Source organism: Macaca nemestrina, chromosome 7 (assembly GCF_043159975.1).
Source record: "Macaca nemestrina isolate mMacNem1 chromosome 7, mMacNem.hap1, whole genome shotgun sequence".
NCBI classification, from domain to species: Eukaryota; Metazoa; Chordata; class Mammalia; order Primates; family Cercopithecidae; genus Macaca; species Macaca nemestrina.
Window position 1 is genome coordinate 108,506,401 of NC_092131.1, and position 27,618 is coordinate 108,534,018.

General features: G+C 42.9%; 1 long non-coding RNA gene across 1 annotated transcript; it reads right to left on the bottom strand.

Annotated features, from left to right (window-relative positions):
- Nucleotides 1–1,637: 1,637 nt before the first annotated feature.
- LOC139364401 (uncharacterized) lies at nt 1,638–27,517 on the bottom strand. The gene is made up of 3 exons (XR_011626241.1): nt 27,173–27,517; nt 18,174–18,277; nt 1,638–3,311 (listed from the first exon to the last, which is right to left on the bottom strand). It is a non-coding gene; the product is annotated as an uncharacterized lncRNA (long non-coding RNA).
- Nucleotides 27,518–27,618: the final 101 nt, after the last annotated feature.

Sequence of the window (27,618 nt, forward strand, 5' to 3'; positions counted from 1 at the left end):
GGGCCACCATGCCCGGCTAATTTTTTTTTTTTTTTTTTTTTTTGTATTTTAGTAGAGATAGGGATTCACAATGTTGCCTAGGCTGGTCTCGAACTCCTGAGCTCAGGAGATCTGCAAAGTGCTGGGATTACAGGTGTGAGCCACCACGCCTGGCCAATATTTCATTGTATATACCACCATCTTTTCTTTATCTTTTTTTTTTGAAACAGAATCTTGCTCTTCTACCCAGGATGGAGTGCAATGGCATGATCTCAGCTCATGAAACCTCCACCTCCAGGGTTCAAGTGAGTCTCCTGCCTCAGCCTCCCGAGTAGCTGGGACTACAAGCGCCTGCCACAATGCCTGGCTAATTTTTGTATTTTTAGTAGAGACAGGGTTTTGCCATGTTGGCAAGGGTGGTCTTAAACTCCTGACCTCAAGTGATCTGCCCACCTCGGCCTCCCAATTTCTTTATCTGTTCATCCACTGAGGGACACATAGCTTGATTCCACATCTTGGGTACTGTGCATAATACTGCAATGGACATGGAAGTGCAGGTATCTTTTGAGATCATGATTGTATTTCCTTTGGATTTATACCTACAAGTGGGATTGCTGGGGACATGGTAGTTCTATTTTTAATTTTTGGAGGAACCTCAATACTGTTTTCCATAATGGCTGTACTAATTTACATTCCCACCAACAGTGTGTGAGGTGAGGGTTCCATTGTCTCCACATCCTCATCAACCACTTGCTATCTTGATTTTTTGATATTTTGATAGTAGCCATCCCACCAGGAGTGAGGTTATCTCATTGTGGTTTTGGTTTGCATTTGTTTCAGTTGTCAGTTTGTTGCCTCTCAGCTCTCACCCACCCTTCTTTGTTCTGCCTTATGATCCTGGAACCAGACCCTGTTAATATGGCTCCTTTACCAGCTGGCATAATGTGGAGTTTTGCCAGAGAAGGAAGCAGGAGGACAAAGGAGCTTCTCTTCCTGTTTCTGGTGCATTTTCTTATTTTCTTATTTCTGGGGCTTTTGGCCATACCCCATGGTGCTTAACCCAGCAAGTTTCAGGGACATCCTAGTGGGTAGCTTCCAGTGAATTCCAACAGGGTTGACAAGGGGTGGACTTGTGATGGTTAATACTGAGTCATCTTGATTGGACTGAAGGATGCAAGGTATTGTTCCTGAGTGTGTCTGTGAGGGTGGTACCAGGGTGCCCAGGTACCCTGATAGGCAACCTCCCAGTACCCACTGTGGGTGGCTTCCCAGCAAGTCTAGTCCACACTTGGGCAGGTGGTTTTACTGTTTGCCAGACTGGGCCTGTGACACCTCAGCAAACAACACCAGTCAGTGGGCCACACCCATGGCACTCTCTATGGAGGTCTGAATCTCAGCCCTGCAGGGGTTCTTCCAAATTTGTTTTTTTCCATGAGTACTTTCAGCTCTGGAGGTCATGGCTGTGCTCTTTAACCATGATCCTTGTGTTCTTTAGTGTTCTCTTTACCCCTTAGTGGTTAATCACTCTCTGTATTAAACTTTACCTGTCCAAATCCTTTTGTGAATTGTTCCTTCTGTCTGAACCTAGATTAATCTAGATATGTATGAGCTCTTAAATTTGAATTGTTGACATTTCCTTTTCCTTTCTAACTGTTTTTTGTCCTGTGTTATTCTTTTTCTTAAAGAGATATAAGAGATGTAACTTTCTCAAGTTATATAAGCTTCAGGTCCATGAAACCTGGATCTGCCACTGTGAGGCTGGAAGGGGCTCCGGGAACATCAGATTGTGTAGAGTGGCTGCCTCAAAGTTTCCATAGAGCCTGATCAGATTTAGTCTCTGGTGTCAGAGCCAGTGGCAGAGACTACAGAACGTGGCTCACACAGGGGTCTGACGGATCGTGGGCCACATCACCCCAAACAAACTTCACAGTGTACCTGCATCCCACCTCACACCACGAGGCATTGGAGGAAGACACCACGTGGGAAAACAGGCTCCCAGTGGGGAGGGGACGCACATGCCCAGGATCATGGGGAAGGTTGGGGAAGGTAAGTGGTAGGCTCTGGGCAAGGATTTGCGTCTCCTGACTCTCAGAGCTCAGTAATTGCTGTGAGGGAGCAGAAAGAGAGGGAGAGAGGGAAATCTCTGAGCTGGACACAGACTACGTAGGCTGCATCTTCCATTTCAGGTAAGGACAGGCCAGGCAGCCTAGGCCAAACCTCCCCCATAGACAACTAGAAAAACTCGACTAAGTATAAAGTTTTCTTGAGGCATTGGAGACCCCCCAAAAAGCAGTGAAAAATGACAGTGCCGAGATCTTGGAGGCAAAGGAACACCTGAAACATAAGCTTAGCATCTGGGGCTACTTTTCCCTTTGGAGGATCTGCCTGTTCCAGAAAAGGCAGCTGAGAAGGAGAAAAGCTGAGCTAAGCTCTTGGCAGCCTCAGGGGCGAGGAATCATGGCTGACACCCCCTTTCCTTCATTCAATCCATCACCAAATTCTGTCACTTTTACCTGAGACTGTCTCTGGAATCCGTCCACTTCTCTCTACCTCCCAGACTGCCCTGGCTCAACTCACCCACCCTAATGTCTGAAACATTGCCTCCACACCAGCGCCCCTCCAATCTGTTCTCCATCCCAGAGTTCCTCCACAGAGGCTGCCAATAAGATCAGGCCACTCCTCTGCTTACTGCTTTACAATTTTTCAATGATTTCCCTTTATATTTTGCGATCAGACCCAGGTCTTTAACGGGACCGATACTGTCTGGCTCCGTCTACTGCTCCAGCCTCATTTCACACCATACTTCCTCTGACTTTGTGGCCCAGGACGCTGATTTTCCTTCAGCTCTGTAGCCTTTTCTGCCACAAGGCTTTTGCACGTGCTCTACTTCTGCCTGCAATGCTTTCCAATCTCCATCTTTCAGATCATTTCTTAGCTCTACTGGGAGGCAGGGGTGAGCATACTTGATGGGAAAAATGAGTATTTCTCACTCATCTAATCTGCTTCCCATGATGTGTGAACCATGGAGACAAAACTAAGATACCATCATCCACCTGCTGCAGGGGATCTTGAAGGAGGATTACTCAGAATTGAAGCGAATCCTGTCGGGTTCCACAATGAGACAGTAAATATTTGAAGTGGGTTCCCCTTTCTTGGGAGAGGTCTGGTATTCCCTCTGAAAGTCAATGGTTGTTGTTCACAGAGTGTTTGTTCTCTGCCCAGATAATCGGGTTGATCTGAATTGTCCTCATCCCAGTTGAATTAACAAGGCCCCTATCAGGTTGTAGGGTTGCAGGTAGAGCAAAACGTTGCAGGAAGCCTGATAGGTACGTCTGCAATGGAACGTTAAGGAAGAAAATTAGGTGAATTAAATACTCCTGGTTCTTTGTTTGGCTCATGGGATTTGGTTCATTGTTAAGGGATTTGGGACATGTACGAAATCGGGAGGAGACTTCATATTGGGCAAAGTTTTATCTAATAAAATCCTTGTGAATGTTTCCCTCTTTGAGGGCTTGAGTTTGTGCTGGGACATTGCTGCCTTCTTCAGGAAGAGGCAGCACACTATGGGCAACAAAATTTTCTAAGACCGTGCAGGTCAAACAGTTTCCTGTAAGGCACACTGGGAAATGAACAGGCCACAGCGACTGTTGTGAGAGGGAGAGCAGGGAGGCAGGAAAACTCACAGGAGGAAATGGATGATCCACCCAAACCCGTAAGGTGACCATGTGTGTGCACCTTAGGGATCGTGCTAATTGGGCTTAATGAGTTTGGTATTTTTGGCATGTTCGTGTGTGCACATGTAAGTAAGGATGCTCACATCCTTAATAGAAAAGCAATTGACTGTGCTGTTGCCCAAATGCAGTCCTCTGTGACTAAACTCTTAGGGGGATGACAGAAATCACTTGGAATGGGACAAGCAGGTCTTGATGAATTACTGAGACAAGAAATAAATGGACACAGCGTTGGGAAAGAACAGTGCCAACACAGAAAATTAATGTTTCTAGGTGTCAGATTTTTCTATTCCATTCTAAAATTTTAGTATCCTTGCCATTTTCTCTGAGTCTACTGAGAACTGTTACACATCTGAATGGGAGCATTAAACCAGTGTCTGGCTTTCATTCACTCTTCATTTGGGACATCACAGTTTTGGGCCCTCAGAGGCACGAGGGCCAGTACCCTCTCCCACAGTCATTTGCTTACAGCACCGCGAGCTCTCAGTCTAGAGGCACAGTCCACACAACCTATCACATAGGTGGCTGGTCCAGCCTTGCAGATTCTTCTAACAGTCTTTTGAAGGTCATCTAGATGTTTGTCTCGTCACTTAGGTGCTTAATCACATTTTTTTTTTTTTTACTTCATTGATTCCTTTTCCATGGATCAAGTCCCATCTTCAAGCAGTACCTACTAAACAGCTGCCAGACTCACCAAAATGAGGCTACAGTAGATGCAACTACATTAGCATAACAATGGAACAAGATTGGACCAGGTTAAAGGATCACAGTCTCCTCATCCTACCTGAATTATAATCCCCTCAACCTGATCCTGAACTTTCTACTCAGCTCTCTCCCTCTAAACGACTTCCCATTTCCTGAACGTGCCTCTTTCCAACTTTCTAATATCATTTCCACCACCTGAGGCCCCTCACTCAATTTATATGTATGAAAAGCTGCCTACTCTTCATACAAATTTACACATATGTGTGCATATGTACATGTGTGCACAACAGGAAAGTGTAAACAGTCGGGCAGACTCACTGCAGTTAGGGCTTTTTATTTGTGGCAGTCATGGCAAAAACCATGTTTCTGGTTTGGGCAGCCAGACAGTGACATTTACTGAAATAGAATCAAGTTTGGGAGAGAAGATGATGAGGTCATTAACAGACATGTTGGGTTTGAGATGCTTATGAAACATCCAAGTAGTGATATACAGCACTCTCGCACCTGTAAATTACAGCTCAGGAGATCGCTCAGAGCTATGACAACAACAACAATATTAATCATGCCTAACGCTTATGTAGTACGTATTAAGAGCTAGGTATTAATTTGAATATTTTGTTAATTCTCTTAATTCTTACTATGTCCCCATGAGATAGTACCTCCAATTTACAGACAAAGAAACAGAGAACAGGAGATTTAAGTAACTTGCCTATTATCACCACCAGACATATAGATTTGTGAACAGTGAACAGTATATAAATAACAATTAAGGTCCAAGAAATAGATGAGATGTTTCCAAATAATAAGAATATAGAGTGAAAAGAGCCAAGGAAGCATCCTGAGAAATCCCAATATTTTAGGAATGGAAAAAGAAAGAGGAGCTTGTGGATGAGACTAAGAAGGAGCAAGCAGAGAAGGAAGAAAAACACAGAACTCGAGGGAAATGAGCATTTCAAGAAACAATAAGGAAGCTTAGCAGGTAAAAAGCAGAGAACAAGATAATAAAATTAGTTTGAGTGTGGTGGTTCACGCCTGTAATCCCAGCACTTTGGGAGGCCGAGGCAGTTGGCTCACTTGAGGTCAGGAGTTTGAGACCAACCTGGCCAACATAATGAAACCTTGTCTTTACTCAAAATACAAAAATTAGCTGAGCATGGTGGCAGATGCCTGTAATTCCAGGTACTTGGGAGGCTGAGGCAGGAGAATTGCTTGAACCCAGAGCAGAGATCGCACCACTGCAGTCCAGCCTGGGCAACAGAGCAATACTCTATCGAAAGAAGAAAAAAGAAAAAGAAAGGAAGGAAGGAAGGAAGGAAGGAAGGAGGAAAGAAAGAAAAGAAAAGAGAGAGAGAGAGAAAGAAAGAGAGAGAGAAAGAGGGAGGGAGGGAAGGAAGGAAGGAAGGAAAGAAGGAAGGAAGGAAAAGAGAGAAAAGAGATGGTAAAATTAGACCCAGGTATGCCAGTTGCTATAAGTTTAAATGTACAACTAAATGTTAAACTCCTTTATCAAAATATCGATTCAATACATAAAATCCAATTTTGTGCTATGACAAGAGACAACTTAAGGTATGATGTATTATGAAACAATTAATAAAAGGGTAGGAGAATATATCAGGCATTAAAAAAAAGAAAGGGTGAGGGTCTGTGGTTTCCAGCTACTTGGGAGGCTGAAGTGGGAGGATCGCTGGAGGTTGGGAGGTCAATGCTGCAGTGAGCTGTGATTGTGCCACTGTACTCCAGCTTGGGCAACAGAGCAAGACCCTGTCTCTCTCTCTCTCTCTCTCTCTATGTATATATGTAAATAAATAAATAATCAGAAATGTGAATATCAGATAAAATGGCATTAAATGCAACACATTTTAATGGAGCAGGCTGGGCATGGTGGCTCATGCCTGTAATTCCAGCACTTTGGGAGGCTGAGGTGAGTGAATCATGAGGTCAGGAGATAGAGACCATCCTGGCTAACACAGTGAAACCTCATTATAATACAAAAAATTAACTGGGTGTAGTGGCACACGCCTGTAGTCCCAGCTACTCGGGAGGCTGAGGCAGGAGAATGGCATGAACTTAGGAGGCGGAGATTGCAGTGAGCCGAGATCGCGCCACTGCACTCCAACCTGGGTGACAGATCGAGACTCCATCTCAAAAAAAAAAAAAAAAGTAATGGAACAAAGAACATATTTTCACATAAGTAAATGGTGTAATTGCAATGAAGAGGTAAATTATAGAAGGCCATGCATTACATAATTGTTGGACAGAAGATAGAAATCTTAAAAAATAATCAGAAATGCAAGGTAGTAACTTTTTTTTTGAGAAGGAGTCTGACTGTGTCACCCAGACTGGAGTGCAGTGGCATCATCTCAGCTCACTGTAACCTCTGCCTCTCAGATTTAAGTGATTCTTCTGCCTCAGCCTCGGAGTAGCTGGACTATAGGCATGTGACACCATGTCCAGCTAAGTTTTCTATTTTTTGGTAGAGACGGGGTTTTGCCATGTTGGCCAGGCTGGTCTCAAACTCCCGACCTCAAGTGACCTGCCTCCCTCGAACTCCCAAAGTGCTGGGATTATAGGTGTGAGCCACTGTGCCTGGCTGCAAGATGGTAACTTCTGGTTCAAAATTAATGTCTGGTCAGCAATTCCCAATGCGGCCTCTACTGGCTTCTCGTTAAAGTATTTTGAAAAGGCTGGGCGCGGTGGCTTACATCTTCACCCCCAGCACTTTGGGGGACCAAAGTCGGTGGATTACCTGAGGTCAGGAGTTCAAGACCACACTGGCCAACATGGTGAAATCCCGTCTCTACTAAAAATACAAAAAAATTAACTGAGTGTGGTGGCACATTTCTGTAATCCCAGCTACTCGGGAGACTGAGGCAGGAGAATCACTTGAACCCGGGAGTCGGAGGTTACAGTGAGCTGAGATCGCACCATTGCTCTCTGCCTGGGTGACAGAGTGGGACTTGATCTAAAAAAATAAAATAAAATAAAATAAATATAAATAAATAAATACATACATTGAAAATTTGAAAAAAAAATGGGGAAGGAAAACTCACCACTATACTGAAAAAAAAAATTGTGCAGAAAACTCAGTAAATGATTCTAAGAAAAAAAAAATCACTCTAGCTAGAAGGCAGACAGAATTGCACTGAGAAAAAGCCTGTGAGAATTGTGTAATAGGAGTTGCAGAAAGGGAGAGGGCAATAAAAAATATTTGAAGCAATAATGTCCCAAGTTTTCCAAATTTATTTAAAAATATAAACATACATATCCAAGAGGTTTTGCGTTATGTACTGAATGTGTTCCCCTCAAATTCCTATACTGAAGCCCTAATCCCTAATGTGATGCATTTGGAGGTGGAGGCCTTTGGGAGATAATTAGGTTTAGATGAGTTCATGAGGGTGGGCCCCTTATGATGGGGTTAGTGTCCTTATAAGAAGAAAGTCACCAGAGTGGGCTTGCTTTCTCTCATGTGCAGCCTCTCTTTCATTCTCTCTCTCTGTCTCTCTATCTTCAATGTAAAAACATTGCAAGAAGTTGGCTGTCTGCAAATGAGGGAGAGAGCCCTCACCAGGAACCAAATCTACCAGCACCTTGGTCTTGAACTTCCCAGCCTCTAGAATAGGGAGAAATACATGTCTTTTGTTTAAGCCACCGATCTATGGTATATTGTTGAGCTAATACACTCAACAAACCCCAAAAAGGACAAAGAAAACTACAGTAAGGAGCATCAGAGTAAAATTGCTGAAAATGAGGGATTAAAAAAATTCAAAAGAAATTAGAGGAACACTACAAACAAGGGAACAAAGCTAGGAGAAGAAAAATTGTAGACTACTGGGTTATAAAATATGCAAGCCAGAAGAAAATGGAATGGTTTGTTTCAAGTGCTGAAAGAAATCTGTCAACCTAGAATTTTATACCCACTGAAGGTATCTTTCATAAACAAGTATGGAATAAAATTTTTTCCCACACAAAAAACCTGAGATAATTCATTGCCAGTAGACCTGCACCACAAAAGATGTAACAGGAATTTTTTTAGACAGAAGGAAAATGACACCAGATGGAAATTGAGACTTGAACAAAAGAAAAAGAAAAAAGAGCACTGGAAATGGTAAACATGGGTAAATATAGGATACACGGCCGGGCGCGGTGGCTCATGCCTGTAATCCCAGCACTTTGGGAGGCCGAGGTGGGCGGATCACAAGGTCAGGAGATCAAGACCATCCTGGCTAACATGGTGAAACCCAGTCTCTACTGAAAATACAAACAATTAACTGGGCATGGTGGTGGGCGCCTATAGTCCCAGCTACTTGGGAGGCTGAGGCAGGAGAATGGTGTGAACCCAGGAGGTGGAGCTTGCAGTGAGCCAAGATCGTACCACTGCACTCCAGTGTGGGCAACAGAGCGAGACTCCATCTCAAAAAAAAAAGAAAAGAAAAGAAAAGAAAAAGATACAATTTTTTCATTAAAAATTTATTTTGAAATAATTGACTGTTTAAAGCAAATAAAATAAAGTATATTATGGAGTTTATGATATATATAGACATAAAAAGTAAGAAAAGAAGAACATGAAGGATGGGAGGGAAAAATAGAAGTACCCTGTTGTAAGTTTCATACGTAATATGTGAAGTGGTAGATATTATTTGTAGGAGACTGTGATGTTGTTAAAGATGAATATTATAAACCTAAAGCAGCTACTAAAACAAAACACAACAAAAAGCTATAGTTGATAAGCCACTTGTTGAAATGAAATGGAATCCTAAAAAGTAATAATTAACACAGATGAAGATGGAAAAAGAGGGAAAAGAGAATGAGGAACAAATGGGAGAAATAGAAAACAAATAGAAAGATGGTAGATTTAAACCCAAACTTATTAATGATTACATTAAATGTAAATGGTCTAAGCCTCCAACTAAAAGATATTGTCAGATTGAATTTTAAAAAGGAAGAACCAATTATATGTTATCTATAAGAAACTCCCTTTAAAACGAATATATATATATGGGTTAAAATCAAGGATGAACAAAATACTGTGTAAACACTAATTAAGCACCCAAGAAGCCCACTTAGTCAGTACACCAGCAAATGTGGAAGGCCAGCTTAATTTTGTTTATAGATTTGCCATCCTTCTAGAAGTTGACTCAACTTTTAAAAAAGAGTTACACCCTACAGTGAAGTTGTACCCACTAGTTTCTATGGACTACTTCCTCTTGCATATGTTCTAGGAGGCCTGTGTGGGAAGCATCTTCCATATTGCAAAATAAGGTGTGATCCCAGTCTTCAATTGACACATCCATTCTCAAACCAGGTGCCTTTTCAGTAGCTCTAGCACAGATACCACTGCTATCTCTAAATAATCTTTTCTCCTTCCATGCAACATTACCACCTGTCCTGGGGCTATTTTCACCCCTGAGAACCAATCTGTTTAACTTCTGAGGCAGGTACCGCTTGGCTCAGTTCGATGGAATTCAAACAAATATAGCTAGACCCTGCAACACAGCTCTCTAATTCTAGGCAGCTATGCACTTTAAGTTATAGAAAAGGAAGGAGTAGCCGGCAGACCAAATCAGTCTTACTGGTCCGCTGCTAGGTTGGTCACATGTTGTGGTCTCTTCCAATCATCCTTTTATACCATGAAGAACTCCACACATCTGCTGGTGATTAGGAGCAGCAAAGTAGTGGTCTAATTCTTTCTCAACCAAAAGCACACATGCACGTGCACACACACTTAATTTTAAAAAAGCCTAACAAATTCCCTTTTAAAAAGTAATTTAATTCTGACCAAAGCAATATATGCGTATAATTTTAAAAGACAAATGATACTGAGTGACTTATAGGAAAGTAGGTAGTCCTCTACTCTAGTCTCCTGGAACCTCAGTTTCTGCTTCCCATCTTCCCTACTCAGAAGAAATGCTTTAAACTCTTTTAAGATTTTCTTCTGTCTCTCTTTTTCAAATCTTAATATTTCTGTACAACATGTTTATACTACTGCTTATGATTTTTGAAATTTTAGAAATCATCTATTGACTTTATGATTGGAATTCTATTATGCTTTCTAAACCACCATACATTCCCTCTCCCCATCCTCCCAATGAAGTTATATCACTTTTATTTTGAGACGGAGGCTCACTCTATCGCCCACCCTGGAGTGCAGTGGTGCTATCTCAGCTCACTGCAACCTACACTTCCTGAGTTCAAGTGAATCTCCTGCCTCAACCTCTTGAGTACCTGGGACTACAGGTGCCTGCCACCACGCCTGGCTAACTTTTTGTATTTTTAGTAGAGATGGGGTTTCACCATGTTGGCCAGGCTGGTCTAGAACTTCTGACCTCAGGTGATCTGCCCACCTTGGCCTCCCAAAGTGCTGTGATTACAGGCATGAGCCACTGCTCCCAGCCTATATCACATTTTTTTTTTTGTCAAGTGAAGATGTTGTGTTGTCATTATGATTATGAAAATACTGTTCATAGCTAGAGCATGTATTATGATTTTATTTAACTTATACCATTTTAAATAATTGTCTTACTTTTTATTTGCTGAGTTTTATAGACATTAATTATCACTGATTCAGCCCCGAACATTCTGAAAAAAGTCTTACACATTTCTGATGCTGTCACACACACTCAAGTAACATCCGAGTTTCCTGGTTTTCCCTTACAGACAGCCCTCCTGGAGTGAGTTCTGCTTTTAGGGACTCACTCGCACTGCTTAACCTGTCCTGTCCTTTCCCTTTGCAAATGCTTGTGTCTCAATTCCTGAAATTTCCCAGGCTTCTGGGCTGGGAGTCAGTTCCTTTTTACCAGTTTCTCTTCCCCTGCAGGCAGTCAGATTTCTGCTTTCACAGCTAAGTCGGTACCATTCATACAACTGCTTTACATTTTCCCAAATTTGATTGACATCTCTGGTCTGTCATCTCTCTCATTCTCCTTCTTATTCCTTTAGTGTCCTTCTATGAGATTTTGGGAAGAAGTGGCGGTAAACATGGTGTTCCATCTGCCTTGGTTAAGTGAAAAACCTCCTTCAATCAATTCTTAACTTCATTGTTCAAGTGATAGAATCAGTCTAAAGTCTTGCTTAATTAACAATGAGGTTCTGAGAAATGCATCATGAGGTGATGATGAGGGTATGCGTGTACAAACCTAAATGGTATAGTCTACTATACACCTAGCCTATACAGTGTGGCCCATTGTTCCTAGGCTACAGACCTGTACAGCATGTTACTATATTGAATACTGTAGGCAATTATAACACAATGGTAAGTATTCGTGTATCTAAACATAAATAAGGTACAGTAAAAATACAGTATTAGGCCTGGTGCAGTGTCTTATACCTATAATCCCAGAATTTTGGGAGGCGAGGGAGGAGGATCGTTTGAGGCCAGGAGTTTGAGACCAGCCTGGGCAACATAATGAAACCCCATCTCTGCAAAAATGTTTTAAAAGATTATCTGAGTGTGGTGGCTTGCACCTGTAATTCTAGCTACTTATTGGGAGGTAAGGTGGGCAGATCGCTGCAGGCCAGGAGTTGGAGGCTGCAGCGAGCTGTGATCACATCACTGCATTCCAGCCTGAGTAACAGAGTGAGACTTGTCTCTAAAAACAAACAAGCAGCAAAGAAACAAAAACAGTATTAAAATCTTATGGGACCACCATTGCATATGTGGTCCATTGTTAACCGAAATGTTGTTTTGTCATGATTATATTTGGGGTAAAAGGAGTGGTTAAGGATTAGTCTACTCAGCTTATCCCCTTGTACCATTTCTGAGTAGTAGGCCTTATTCCAAGTTTGGGGGCATCCTTTATAGTCAGTCATATTTCTCTGTCTCCTCAGTATCTCTTCCACATGTGCCCATAGTCCATAATGACTCTGTCAGGGCAGAGGCAGAAAGAGATGCCCTTGGATCTCTTCCGTTCCATCTCTTGCTCTCAGCCCTTTTACCCCTCATCTTTTCCCTGGGCCCTGGCCCTGGCTGTGCATTGTCAATCTGTGGATTAGCCCTTTGGAGTGGGTTTTCCTGTTTTGTCCAGATCCACTGCTGGAGACAGGGTAAAGGGAGCCTCAGATCCTGCAGGTGGGATGGAAAAAGGCCATTATGGTCATCTGGTCTCCAGGTGGATTACCTAAAATATATCAGATATCTTGTGCTGTTGGCATATCTCCTGTGTTTTATTATCCTGAAAAGTGTCTATCTTCTTCTAAGACTTGGGTAATATTATTAGCATCTTGTTCAATTATCTTAGCCTAGAGGGAGTGGGCTCTAGGAAGAAAATAGAGGAGGGAAAAAAATTACAAAAATATTTTTAAAATTTAAGTAAATAATGTTGGATGTATCAATTTAGAATTTTATGATCCCTAATTCTTTGTTTTTAAAGGTACACAAATAAATAAATAAAAGTGCAAAGGAGCTGAATGAACTTATGTGATAGCTCTTGCCTCTTTTCATTCTATTTGGGCAGGACTCATTAATTTGGTATAAACCCTCTGTATGCCACGACTTGCTTAATAGTTTTCTAAGGTGTAGCAAGTTCTATAAAATCAATTTTTAGGCAGCAAAGTGGAAGTAAGACACTTCAAAGAGATATATCTGATATATTGGATATAAATTCTAGGAATTTGTTAAATGTGTACTAGAGACAAAAGTTGAAGTACCCTTAGAAGGATTGGCTAAAAAATAGTCATTGATATGATCAAAAGTTACCCAAAATCTCCAAAAGCATGGGTTGTGCATTGAACAAGGTGCCTACTCAAGGAAGCACACTTACACTTCACTCCCTAGGTTAAGTGCCTGTGGGAATCTTATGTCATATGTGAACTAGATCATACAACTGTAAATCTTAGAAAAATGTGTCATTAAGGGAATCGATGCTTTGGCTTTTACACGAACAGCTTCTCCAGGGCCCTCCAGCAAGTTGGGACCCAGATCGGGTGGCAACTAGTACTTCTCTCCTACGCACTTTATCTGGGTCTTGTGAAGAACAGAAAAACAAGAGCTGGACCTTGGACTCTGAGACTGCATAGCCAAAGTACTCAGTTTAGAGAGTTAAGAAGTTTCAGGTATTCAGGGAAACTTGAGTGTTTCAGTCCATTCAATCAAATTATTTGCAAGAGCCTGAACATCCAAACTTCCAGAGCCACTTAAAATAGACCCCATATTGGGAAATCAAGAAAATGTAAGACAAAAATCAAAGGGTCAAGATTGTATAAAAGATAAACTCACAAATCCCAGGAAAGAACCCTACCAATGTCCTTCAAAGGTAGAGAAGAGTCTCAAATTATTTTCCTGAAATTGAAGAACTTGGAAAATGAGCTGGGGCCAGGTCTGGAACATTCAGCATTTGTTGCCTTAGGGTGGGCGTGCTCCCCTCCTAGGGGGAGGTGTGAGGGCCAAACTTTCCTGGAAGTGAGCTGCAGAGAGAAGATGAGATGGGGGTCCCTTTCCTCACAATCAGAAGGAAGTATCAGAGGAAAACACGCGTTCCCAGGATCACATTCAAGTGGAGATGAGCGGGCTGGAGGGAACTAACACCAGCTGGACACAATTTTCTATATAGAAATCAGGTGAGGTCATCCAACAAGTATCAGTCGGGGGAAGGGCAAAAGCAGAATGGAAAACAGGAGAGGACGGGTTGTTTTTGAAGTTTTGAGCCTTAAATGTATTGCACGGGGTGGCCAGGATTAGGTGATTGGTGATTTGTTTTGTTTTTAAACAGAAGTGATGGACCTGCAAAGGAGAAAATTCAGGGCATTTGTGCATTGTCATTGATTTAAGCATTATTATTTAATTCCTCTTTTAAAACTTGCTGCTAGATCTAGTCAAAAGCTATGAACTTAATGTAGTTTCTTCACGCATATAGAAAAGCGCACATATTTTAAGAATAGGACACAATGGACTTTCACAAAATTAACCCTCGTGTGCACACAGACTGAGAACTCAAATATTAGCAGCACCCACGGCTTCATCCTGACCCGTTCCTGTCACGACTGCCTCCCCTAAGGGTAAACAGTATCCTGATTTCATACAGCTTACATCAGTTTTCCCTAAAATGAAATGAACTTTAAAGTCAGTCCCTTCCTGCTCTGCAAACCCATGGTTTAAGTCATTCAATGGCTTCTCAAAAATTGTTTTGTGTGTGGGCAGAGTTTGTCAGGTTCTGTACTAGCTAGGGGTGTGTGTGTGTACAGAAGCAGGCAAGGTAAACTTCGTCTTCCAGAAGCTTGATCAAAGTGAGCTGGCAGAGCACGAGGAGGCTGGGTGTGGAGTGTGTGCGTCGGCACCCTGAAAGTCCTCCATCACTTCACCTGCACTGGCTCTCCTTCCCCAGTGGGAGTGGGTAGGAAAGGGTCAGGAGTCAGGCAAAGCCACAAGGATAGGACAGTGCCAGTGGGTCTAACACAGGTTTACTAAGCCAAATTTTCCAGCTCAGGGTCTGGTAGGGAGGAGAAATAAAGTGAAATAAAGATCACATTAAGGCACAAAGTAATCCAGTCTCCAAATACATACCATGTAATACCAAATGAATAGTCTTGCATTTCTCTGGTCAGGGAAAAGCACTTGAAGGAGTCAGAGGCAGGGACTCACTAGACTCCAGCCACTTCTCTAGACTCTTGCTTTTCCTAAGACCACATGGGACACTTTACGGAAACCTGCCCATGTGTTTCAAATGTGAGCTTCTATAGAATAAAAACCTTCATCTCTACTGACTTGGCTCCCAGCACAAGGCCAGACACTTTTAGGCGCTTAATAAATGTGTGTCAAATAAATGAACCAATGAATGAAACCTAGTGTGCTTTAGAGCAAGGAATAATCAAGTGCACCCAGGTCCTGGTTCTCTCTAGGTCAATGTGCAGGCTTCTGTAGCCACAGCCTGTGAGGCAGGTCAATCACATTTTGTTGCGTAACATTTCATCTTTCTGAGCTCTGTCTCCTCATCCCTGACTTGGTCACGCATATCTCAAAGAGTGGCCATGAGAGTGCACCATGGACCTGGCATGTTCTGTGCACACTGTGAATTCTTTCCCCTCGCACGTCCAGGGGCCTCCTATGGCCTGGGCTGTGGAAGGTGGCTGCAGGCCACTAGTTCTGTGCTTCATGGGTTGGGGCATATTCTATTCCTTGGAAAAAATCTGGCAAAATCAGGCTCAGAATTTTATATTCACCAGGGACAGAGTGATGATGATATCAGCCTCTGAAGTTTACCAGCAGAGATGCTAACCCAGAAGAGAGAAAATGCCATCCCTATGGCCAAGGGAAAGACATATCTGGTACTCAGCTGTTTTCCATCCAGTCAGTTTATTGAACTCAGGAGCTCTTGGCTGTGCATGTTCACTATTCACGTAACGAAGGTATGTTAAGTAGAAAAGCTGCATCCTGGGTTTCTGTGAGACTGATAGGGACTTGTCACATACAACCTTGCTACTAACTGTGGTCCCGGGCCGGCAGCACTGTCATCACCTTGGAGTTTGGTAGAAATGCAGAGGCTTAGGCCTTGGGCCCTTGTGCAGACCCAGGGAATCACAACCTGCATTCTAACCAGTGCCCGAGGGAATCCACGTGCACATTAAAGATTGTAAAGCACTGCTTTAGAGAGCGATGGAATCACCCCAGACAGTGTGCATTTTAAAGCTCCACTGTTTCACTTTCAGGTCCCTCGCTGCCCCCTATGGACCATAATCCTAACAGCAATAGACTAACTAAAATGCAAATCAACCCAGGGATAGACACAGTCTAAACTTTTCTTGTATGATTAGAGGCACACATAGCACAAGGGGGAGATTCTTGAAATACCAGATGCTAAGTACATTGCTGCTACCTTTGCAAATGCAGCAGCATCTTACACTAAAAGAGAACCACAGTTTCTTTTCATAAGGACAGTTGAAAAGAGAAATACAAAGTCAATATGGGGATTTATTTATTTTTTCTATGACTCATAGAAAAATGGGTGGAAAAAGCACACTTTTTAGTAGCCCAGCAAGCATTTTGGCCTTAAAATTAAATGTGTCATTCTTTCTGGATTTTCTTAGAATAATTTAGTAAAATACAATTCCATATCTATTGCCTCTGAGTCTTGATGATTGGTGTCTTCAATGAATTCATTTAGCGTATTTTATAAAAAGAATTTGACATTTTTTCTCAAAGGGAAATGGGGACAATGGGCACAGTTAAAGCATTAGTCCCAGTTGGTGCCTGGAGTAGACAGGTAGAGGAGTTTAGCAAGCTTGGACTGTTGGGATCTAGGGCAACAATCTCCCATGGCCAATGAAGGCTACAGATTTCTATGCAACCCTGACCAGTGACCTGAGAAGGATCAAGCCATAGGTAATAATGCTACTAATTAAATGTCTCGTGCATTTAACAGAACTTCCTTGGGTCCTACACCACCTGTGAGGACACTGTTATCAATCTCATAGTGCTCTTAAGGGGCCAGGACTCCCACAAGATCAGGGACAAGGCCACATTAGATGGGAACTTCCTGTTTTTCGTGACGGCTGCTGTGGACACCTAGCCAGATGTTCCCATGAGAAGACCCTATTTCCTGTGTTCCCTCCCCTGCTGACCATCATGGCAGGATTCCCAGCTGTTAGTGCAACCTCTGGCTGCAGAGCAAACACACCGTTCCATGGAGGCCAGTACTAGCAGGACCACTGCTCACATCCCCCTGAATGCACAACATGACAATGACCTCTCACATTTTCTTGGCCCTTCAACACCACCTACTTTTACCACTACTCTTCTTTAATCATCACTCTCAACTTCATGTTAAATCTGATACATTACTTTAGGTGCTCATCTGCTCTATTCGTGGTTAGTTACTTATTCATTAACTGAATATTTATGTTTATTGAGCAGCTCTAGGACTCCAGCTATTCTCTGGTATTGGGAGGCCACAGTAAATAAAGCAGATTAATTCCCTTGCCCTTCTAAAACTGCGTTGTCCAACACAGTAGCACTAGCCACGTGTAGCTATTTAAATTTTAATTAATTAAAATTAAATTAAAAATGGAAAGCCTCCATTATCAACTTTTCAGTGATTGATAGCCACAGTTGGGTAGTGGTTGCCAGTATTGGACAGCAAAGATAGAGAACATTTCCATTATCATAGAAAGTTCTATTGGGCAGTGCTGCTTAACAGTGCTTTCACTCACTCTGGTAGTGGGACATAAATGACAACCTAAAATATATATATATGTATGTGTATATATGTACATATATATACTAAAACATCAGGTAGATAAAGTGCTACGGAAGGGAATAAAGTGAGTAGAAGGAATAGATAGAAAATGATGGCATTGTGTGCTTTTTGTTGTTTTTGTTGATTTTTAGAGACAGAGTCTCTCTCCATTGCCCAGGCTGGAGTGCAGTAATAGCTCACTGCTGCCTTGAACTCCTGGGCTCAAGTGATCCTCTTGCCTTGGCCTCCCAAAGTGCTGGGATTACAGGTGTGAGCCACCTCACTATACCAGGGGCTGCTGTTGTAACAATTGACTCTAGTGGTCACTTCCTTTTTCTCGGAATTCTTCCTCTGGTAGCATGACACCATTCTCTATGTGTTCTTCTACCTATCTGGCTAATGCCACAGGGATGGGACAGCCCTTCTTGAGATTCTTCCAGTAAGAACTGAAAATTTCTGTGGCAATGTTTTTGCACACCACACCATTAAAATGAGCTGTTGTGTCAAGACTCAAGATGCTAGTGTGCTTTTTTTAAAGGTAGAAGTAAATGACATGAAACTAACCACTATAGACTCATGGTTCAGAAAGGCTTACCTCTGTCGCTTCTCAGCAACACCACAAGGTGGCAGCAGGGGTTTATGAAGGCCATCTGCGTCGCTCGGCTAATTCCTGATCCCCAACACAAACTTGATGCATCTCTATTAGAAGTGAAAAATAAATCCTCTGGGGTAAAATATGGAAATGTAAAACGGCACCTATATAACTGACAAAGGCTAGTTGGAATTACAGCATGACCCAGAATTCTAATTGAATGTTTGTTTATAAATTCCAGAAAAGCAGAGTCAAGTATTGTAGATAACTGTGATATGCATTAATTCCCTTTTGCCTTTACTATTGAGATGCATAGCAGTTGTGCAGGGTGCCCTTTACCCCATCCTTTGTTTTTTTTTTTTTTTTTTTTTTTTTTTTTGAGACAGCGTCTCGCTCTGTCACCCAGGCTGGAGTGCAGTGGTGCTATCTTGGCTCACTGCAACCTCTGCCCCGGGTTCAAGTGATTCTCGTGCCTCAGCCTCCCAAGAAGCTAGGATTACAGGCAAGTGCCACCACACCCAACTAAATTTTTTTTTTTTTTTTTTTTTTTTTTTTGAGACAGAGTCTCGCTCTGTCGCCCAGGCTGGAGTGCAGTGGCGCGATCTCGGCTCACTGCAAGCTCCACCTCCCAGGTTCACGCCATTCTCCTGCCTCAGCCTCCCAAATAGCTGGGACGACAGGCGCCCGCCACCACGCCCCGCTAATTTTTGTATTTTTTAGTAGAGATAGGGTTTCACCTTGTTAGCCAGGATGGTCTCAATCTCCTGACCTCGTGATCTGCCCGCCTCGGCCTCCCAAAGCGCTGGGATTACAGGCGTGAGCCACCACACCCGCCCTCACCCAATTAATTGTATTTTTGAGTAGGGACAGGGATTCGCTATTTGGCCAGGGTGGTCTTGAACTCCTGGCCCCAAGTGATTGGCCTGCCTCGGCCTCCCAAAGTGCTGGGACTACAGGCGTGAGCCTCTACACCCGGCACCATCCTCATTTTTAAACAAATAAAAATACTTCAGATTTTTCCTCTACATTTTAAAATGAAAAGTCTTTCTGGCCTTTTCTTAACAGTCAATTGATTTTCCCTCAGCTTCATGTAAAACAATAAGCAAAGAAAATCTATACATTTGCTCCCAGTTGTGATCTTGTGAGTTCAAGGCAAATTGCCATGTTCAACATCTGGGATTCATCATGTCTGCTGTTACCTCATCGGTGGGCACACATCTTTCCCAGATGTGGGGGGGAAAAAAAAACCCACTTACCAAGTTACAAGGAAAGCAAAAACGGTATCTCTGCTTTCAGCTTTCTGCTGCAGCCAGGTATGTAAGGGAATTCAACTGAGAGAAATAATGCTTCTAGATCTGGTTTATCTAAATACTTGGCACACTGCACAACTGTTATGCAGTTAGTGGGCCAAAGCCCCACCCTTTCATGCACAAGTAAGCCAGGAGGCCTCCTGAGAAGAAAGTTCGGGTGAGAGATTTTTTTCTTTTTTTTTTCCAGGAAAAAAAGAGGGAGAGAAAACTAGAAGTAGAGAGGTCAAGGTTAGCCTAATATTTTAAGGTTAATAGAAGGCATCAGTTCATATTTGAACTTGGCTCTCCGAGGTCTGCCAGGCACTGCAATCTGGAGCTTGTGTTAGGCTACATGTTGATGAGTTGTTGTTGTTTTTTTTTGTTTTTTGTGTTTTTTTTTTTTTTTTGAGACAGGTCTTACTCCGTCGCCCAGGCAGGAATGCAGTGGTGCAATCTCAGCTCACTGCAACCTCCGCCTCCCAAGTTCGAGTGATTTTCCCACCTCAGCCTCTGAGTAGCTGGGACTACAGGCGTGCACCACCACGCCCGACTAATTTTTTTGTATTTTGGGTAGAGATGGGGTTTCGCTGTGTCCGCCCAGGCTAGTCTCCAACTCCTGGCCTCAAGTGATCCACCCGCGTTGGCTTCCCGAAGTACACTGGGATTACAAGTGTGAGCCATTGCACTTGGCCAATGAGTTTTTTAATGACATTAAATTCAATTCAGGCAAATAGAAGACACAAATCCCATATCCATGTTTCTTTGCCTCCTTTCTTCTCCCCCTGCCTTTTTTAAATTTTTTTTTACAAGATGCTTCTCTAATGACTGTGTATCATGGGAGCAATGAAAACTGCATTTTTTATATATATGTGTGTGTGTGTGTATATATATAGTATTTAGGATTGTTCAAATTCTTTGATGCACTGATTTTACATCTCAGAGTGGAGTCCATTCTGAAGAAAGTCCATTCCTAAATATAGAAAAACTTTAATATGGAAAAAGATGTTTAATGTGGCATTATTTAAATCATGAAAAATATGGGGGGTGGGAACCTTTAACTGTGTATTAATGGAAAATAAACAATTATAATTTGATATATCTACATTGGTTTAAATGGTCATTAAAATGTTGTGTGTGAAGACCAGACAATATAGGAAATGCTCAGTTAACTAGGAGAACAAAGAAAATATAGTATGCATAGTCATGACACTGTTATGCTTAAATTTTGCACAGGAAGAATCTCTACAAGCAAAATATACCAAAATATTAAGAGCGATTGCTTCAGATATGATTCCAAAGGTAGTTTTTCCATCCTTTTACTTTTTGATAATTTCCAAATTTTCTTTAAATGTTATTGTATAATAGAAAATATATACTTATGAAAATATTTTGAATTTAAAACAAGTTCACAAATCTTTTATTTCAAAACTTGTTTTTAAATTGTCTTCACTCCATCTTTGCCCTCATGTCTTAAAACCAACACTCTGCACCCTAGTCTCCTCCTGGTTCATTTGCTGTTTCAGACAAAAGGTACTGGGCCCATTCTGGTCTCTGCTCAAGGGTTCTCATATGGAGCAGGAGGCGGCCTGAGTAGAAGGAGGTGATGAGGTGGCCCTAGTGGATGTGCCCTGACCATGGCTCATTCTAGTCATGCTGTGGCTTCCATAAAGTGTTTAATTATTGATGCTGATAGAGAATATAAATTCAAATATATTTTAGGTAAGTGGTAATCACTCATTGAGTAAAGATTAGATGAACAATTTCCAAAAGCAAAGAGGAAGAAAAAGCAAAGAAAATCTGAATAATAGATAGATAATAATCATAGAAGAAAGAACTATGGCTGGGCATGATGGCTTATGCCTATAATCTCAACATTTTGGGAGGCCAAGGCAGGAGAATCACTTGGGCCCAGGAGTTTGAGACCAGCCTGGGCAACATAGTGAGACCCCATTGTACAAAAAATTAAAAAGTTAGCTTAGTGTGGTAGCATGTGCCTATAGTCCCAGCTACTGGGAGGGAGAGGTGGGAGGATCACATGAGCCCAGGTTGCGGCTGCAGTGAGCCATGATTGTACCATTGCACTCCAGAGCCTGGGTAACAGAGCAAGATCCTGTCTCAAAACAACAACGACAACAACAAAACCCCCCCAAAAAAAAACCGCAAAAAGGAACTATGTAGAAGAAAAATAATAACATACCACACAACGACAATATTTTCCTTTTTTTTTTTTTTTTTTTTTTTTGAGACAGAGTCTCGCTCTGTCGCCCAGGCTGGAGTGCAGTGGCCGGATCTCAGCTCACTGCAAGCTCCACCTCCCAGGTTTATGCCATTCTCCTGCCTCAGCCTCCCGAGTAGCTGGGACTACAGGCGCCCGCCACCTCGCCCAGCTAGTTTTTTGTATTTTTAGTACAGATGGAGTTTCACCGTGTTAGCCAGGATGGTCTCGATCTCCTGACCTCGTGATCCACCCGTCTTGGCCTCCCAAAGTGCTGGGATTACAGGCTTCAGCCACCGCGCCCGGCTGACAATATTTTTCTTTTTGTAATAAATATAAATGCTTAAATCTCTCTAGGAAAAGGCAAAGACATATTTTGGTCCAGAAACAAAATTAAATGTTATTCTGTTTATAAGAGCACATGTCTACAACAAAATGAAAAGTAAAGCACCAATTAAGAGATAAGCACATATACACAAAAAGTAAGGATACAAATATGGGTATGCGGCAAAGTAAAACAGAAGGCAAAAAGCTGTAAGTAGGAGAAAATATGTTTTTTTCTACAGATAAAAGAAAAAATCGACAAGGAAAATATGACAATAATAAATACCCATAAGCAGAATACCATAGCACTGAAATGTTTAGAGCAAAAGTCCCAAATATAACGTGCAACAGACATAATCACAATTGTAGCAAGAGATTGTAGAGAAGAATATCATACCACTCTATCTTTGACAAATAAAGTAGAAAAATATTGAAACACAGAGCATTTGAACATGCTCAGACCTGATTTATGAGATATATGATGGGATATTTTGAACATTAATAAGCATGCTTCCCTCCCTTTCTAACTCCTACCCAGAATTCTTCTGCCCCCCGACCCTGCCCCCCAGATAGATATGAGTCACTCGCTACAGAATGCAAATACTCATCAGACTCAAAAGCTGGCCTAGGCATAAGACAGATGAATGTCAATGTGTACTAGCATAGCACTCTGTGGACCAGAAAAGAGAAAGGAGGTGAGTCAAAGGCCACAAGAAAAAGAGCATAGGCTGGGAGCAGTGGCTCACGCCAGTAATTCCAGCACTTTGGGAGGCTGAGGTGGGCTGATTGCCTCAGCTCAGGAAAACCTGGTCTCTACCAAAACACAAAAAAATTAGCTGGGCATGGTGGCGTGCGCCTGTAGTCTCAGCTACTTGGGAGGCTGAGACAGGAGAATAACCTGAACCCAGGAGGTGGAGGTTGCAGAGAGCCAAGTTTGCGCCACCTCACTCCAGCCTGGGCAACAGAGCGAGACTCCATCTCCAAAAAAAGAAAAAAAAGAAAAAAGAAAAAGAGCATAAGAGAACACTCAAACCTCTGCCAGAATATGGGCCATCTGGCAGAGTGCCAGAGACAACCACAGTGTCCTTCTTGTCATTGACTTGTGAAGATCACCAAATGCCCAAAATTCCTTCAGTTCATAGGGATGTGTGTCTGTGCCTCAGGACACTTCCCAGTCCCCATCAGTTTTATTCCATATGTAGACAAATCTGTCAAACAGTCTAGGATACTTGTATACACTTGTACACCCCTTCCGTAAACAGAGGAGCTGTGGGCCCTTGGTGATTGAAGGGTGATGGTGATGTGAAGGGGAAAGCCTTCAGCTGGCCAAGGGGGCTCTAGCTAGCATGACTTGGAAATCTTCCTCTGAGCTAGAAGCTGTGTAGAATACACACTCCTGTTACAGATGAACTAAACATCTGTATGTTTGAAATGGAAAATGAACAGTATTTCCAACCCCTATGATATGTGTTTACAATGAAACAACAGGCTATGTTTTAAAAAAACCCTTTTCAAGATATGTTATTTAACAATAGTATCACAAGTCTAGAATTTAACATAGAATAAAATTTAAAAAATCAAACCACCTAGAAAAGGTTTTGTGGTTTGTTTGTTTGTTTGTTTGTTTTTAGACAGAGTCTCACTCTGTCACCCAGGCTAGAGTGCAGTGGCATGATCTCGGCTCACTGCAACCTCCACCTCCTGGGTTCAAGCGATTCTCCTGCCTCAGCCTCCCCAGTAGCTGGGACTACAGGCGTGCACCACCATGCCCAGCTAAATTTTGTGTTTTTTTTTTTTTTTGAGACCAAGTCTCACTCTGTTGCCCAGGCTGGAGTGCAGGGGTGCGATCTCCGCTCACTGCAAGCTCCGCCTCCCAGGTTCATGCCCTTCTCCTGCCTCAGCCGCCTGAGTAGCTGGGACTACCGGTGCCTGCCACCATGCCTGGCTAATTTTTTGTGTTTTTAGTAGAGACAGAGTTTCACTATGTTAGCCAGGATGGTCTCGATCTCCTGACCTCATGATCCGCCTACCTCGGCCTCCCAAAGAGCTGGAAATTGCAGGCGTGAGCCACCATGCCCGGCCTAGAAAAGCTTTTTAAAAAATTGTCCTGAATAACATTTGGATCAAAGAGGAACTCAAAACTATAATGGCTACAGGCGTGTAATTAGAAAATAGGAGATCCATATTATTCATGAAAACAAGGTATGAAACCAAAGCCATACTCAGGAGGAAAATTTATAGTTTTGAAAAAATAAATAAAAGACATAGGAGATTAAGGATACCCAAATATACTTTAATGGGCATTTGTTGTTGCTCACATATATTTTTATATATATTATCTAATATCTATGTTCTCTAACATATGATATATATTAAAGAATGTATATATTATATATACATAAAATTTGGCTGCTTAACCTCTGAAGCTTCTTCCTATAGTACGGAAATCTGCCATGGAGTGAATCCACCAATCAGATGCTGCCCCTGCTACTTTGCAGCTGGAGTCACTGCCTGAAAGGGCAGCCTTCATATTCTGGTAGCCATGGCCAGTGTTCAGTGACAGAGCCAGTGCATCCCAATAAAGCTGTTCCTGGACACCCTGTGGATCTCAGTGCTCAGATTCCTACTTGCTGCTCATCCCCTCCACCTTGTTCTATACACCCCTCCTGTGAATCTCTGGGCTGCCTGACATCCTTCTCCAATACATTATTTTCCAGCGTACGTTAGCTAGAGTCAGTTTCTATTGTTAAAACCTTCAAACTCTCACTAGTCTTCTGAACAACACTGAAGGAAGGAATGTGTAAGAATAATGAAAGAAAAATCAATGAGAGAGAAAATTCTATAGCAATGATTGAGTACATTCAAAAATATTTTGAAAGACCAATAAAATCAGCAAACCTCCAATGAATCTATTCACTGCAAAAATTAAGACAAACCACAAAAACTTTTACAAAGAAGAAAATGTATATGAAAGATTCTGAAGTTTACAAAGTATGATCTGCAACTCTATACTTGATTAATGAAGAAGATAAATTACCAAAATTAACTGAAGTGGGAAACTTGAATGTACTAACGACTGTGGAGGAAATGCCAATAAGCTATTTAAAAAAATCACCCCCCCTCCCAAAGGGCACAGAGCCAGATTGGTCTAGGGGGAGGCACCATAAAACCGGTGCTATTTATTTATTTATTTATTTATTTATTTTTTTTGTTGTTGAGACGGAGTCTCGCTCTGTCGCCCGGGCTGGAGTGCAGTGGCCGGATCTCAGCTCACTGCAAGCTCCGCCTCCCGGGTTTACGCCATTCTCCTGCCTCAGCCTCCCGTGTAGCTGGGACTACAGGCGCCCGCCACCTCGCCCGGCTAATTTTTTGTATTTTTAGTAGAGACGGGGTTTCACCGTGTTAGCCAGGATGGTCTTGATCTCCTGACCTCGTGATCCGCCCGTCTCGGCCTCCCAAAGTGCTAGGATTACAGGCTTGAGCCACCGCGCCCGGCCAAAACCGGTGCTATTTAAACCCCTCTGGAGCATGCAGAAAGAAGAAGCTGAGCAGCCCTGAATAGCCCAGGACAAGAGAGACCCGCCAGTCCTGGACTCCAGCTGCAGCTGGCTTTCTGCCTTACATAGTGGTTGGCCTGCAGTGCAGCCTACTGTTGAGAGGCATTTGGACTGTTGTGTGGACAGGTCATCTTGCTCTGCCATTCTGACCCAGCTGTCACCACCCTCACACTTTTTAGTTATCTATCAGTGGCTGGTGTCAGGCAGGTAAGCCCACAGCACTCACCCAAGTCATGCTCATTAACCCTCTGACTGGCTGTCCTTATCCCAGGACCTCCACTAAGTTCAAGCATTTTTTTCCCAGTATCAGAGGAGGAACACTGTTTATTCCAGTCTACATGCTCCAAATGGAAGTGAGGAAACCAAGGCCCAGAGAGGTGTGTACTCACTTGCCCAGTTGTCATTAGGATGAAGTCAGGGTTAGGACTAGCTGGGCACTGGGAGCTAACGGCTAGGGTAGGAACTGCATGACTTTTGTCTGGAGAAATGTTATGGCAGGTGGACACCAGGGCACAGGCATATACCCGAAGTGTCCAGGGCAGACAGGACTGCTGGTCACCCCAGATGGGACCTGGTAAGGGCCCAAAAAGAGACTGAAGGTGGGAAATGTTTTTGTTTTTCAGTGTGAAGCGTTGTCAAATGTATGTTCTAGGTCTTGGGAATCCTCGGGACCTTTGGAAGCCAGATTCAGCGAAGATGCTGTACCTACTGGGGACAGCCCTGACAAGAGGTCAACGCAATGCTCCAGGTCCCTGGCTGGGTTTGGCTGTCGAGTGCGCCGACCTCTGGACCCTGTGCAAATGGACTGTAACTGACACAGCTGGTAGGGGTTACTGAGGGAGCTGGGACCCTGGTCTGGTGGACTCCCCCGGATTTGCAATGAGCTGTTTACAGCACCTTGGAGATAGTTGCTTTTAGTGCAGTTGACAGTGGGCTCAGAGCACTAAGTGGGCTAGCACCGTATTTATTAGAAAATTACTCCGTAACTCTAGGGCTCCCAGAAGACCAAAATAATCTGAGCAGATTGCACCCAGAGCACGGCGCGGAGAGAGAAGAAAGCCTGTCACCCACAGACCGCTTCCTCCTCCCACAGGTCCCCCATCCAGTTGCATTTCTCCCTCCCTAGGCGCATTTCGGAGCCTTCCTTTTTTTTTTTTTTTTGTCTTTCAAATAAATATATTTATTAGACTTTAATATGTAAGAAAATAATCAAGAAGTTTATGATTTACTTCTAAGGTTTTTAAAAAAATGTCTAGATATAGCTATAAAAGGTACACACACACACACAGAGTGAATTAAAGCAAATTGTGTTCCAAAATGTGGCTTTTTTTTAGTACAAAATTATCTTCCACTTTACTTTCTTTTTTTTTTTAATTTATTATTATTATACTTTAAGTTCTAGGGTACATGTGCATAACCTTTGTAGGGACATGGATGCAGCTGGAAACCATCATTCTTAGCAAACTATCACAAGAACAGAAAACCAAACACCGCATGTTCTCACTCATAGGTGGGAACTGAACAATGAGATCACTTGGACTCGGGAAGGGGAACATCACACACCGGGGCCTATCATGGGGAGGGGGGAGCGGGGAGGGATTGCATTGGGAGTTATACTTGATGTAAATGACGAGTTGATGGGTGCTGACGAGTTGATGGGTGCAGCACACCAACAAGGCACAAGTATACATATGTAACAAACCTGCACGTGGAGCCTTCCTTTCTTAAACATACACCTAGCGAAAATTCGCCGGAGGGAGGCGATGTTGCCTGTGAGCCAAAGCCGGTTTCGCACCAAGACCCAGAAGCAGAGAGAACTGATCTCTCTCCCGGTACCCATGACAATCTCAGAGCTAGATCTATACCGTCCCGCGCCCAGCAAGAAGCACTGTGCGGCTGTGCTCCCCCGACCCCCAAGACATCCATCCCCACGCCCAGCTTCCCAGGCCGGTCTTCTGCGCGGCTCCAGTCGCCCAGGTCTCAACGCAACAATGAAGCGTGGGCGGCCCCAACGGCTTCATTTGCATATCGCTGCGGCTTGGCCAATGGGCTGTGCAGGGGCT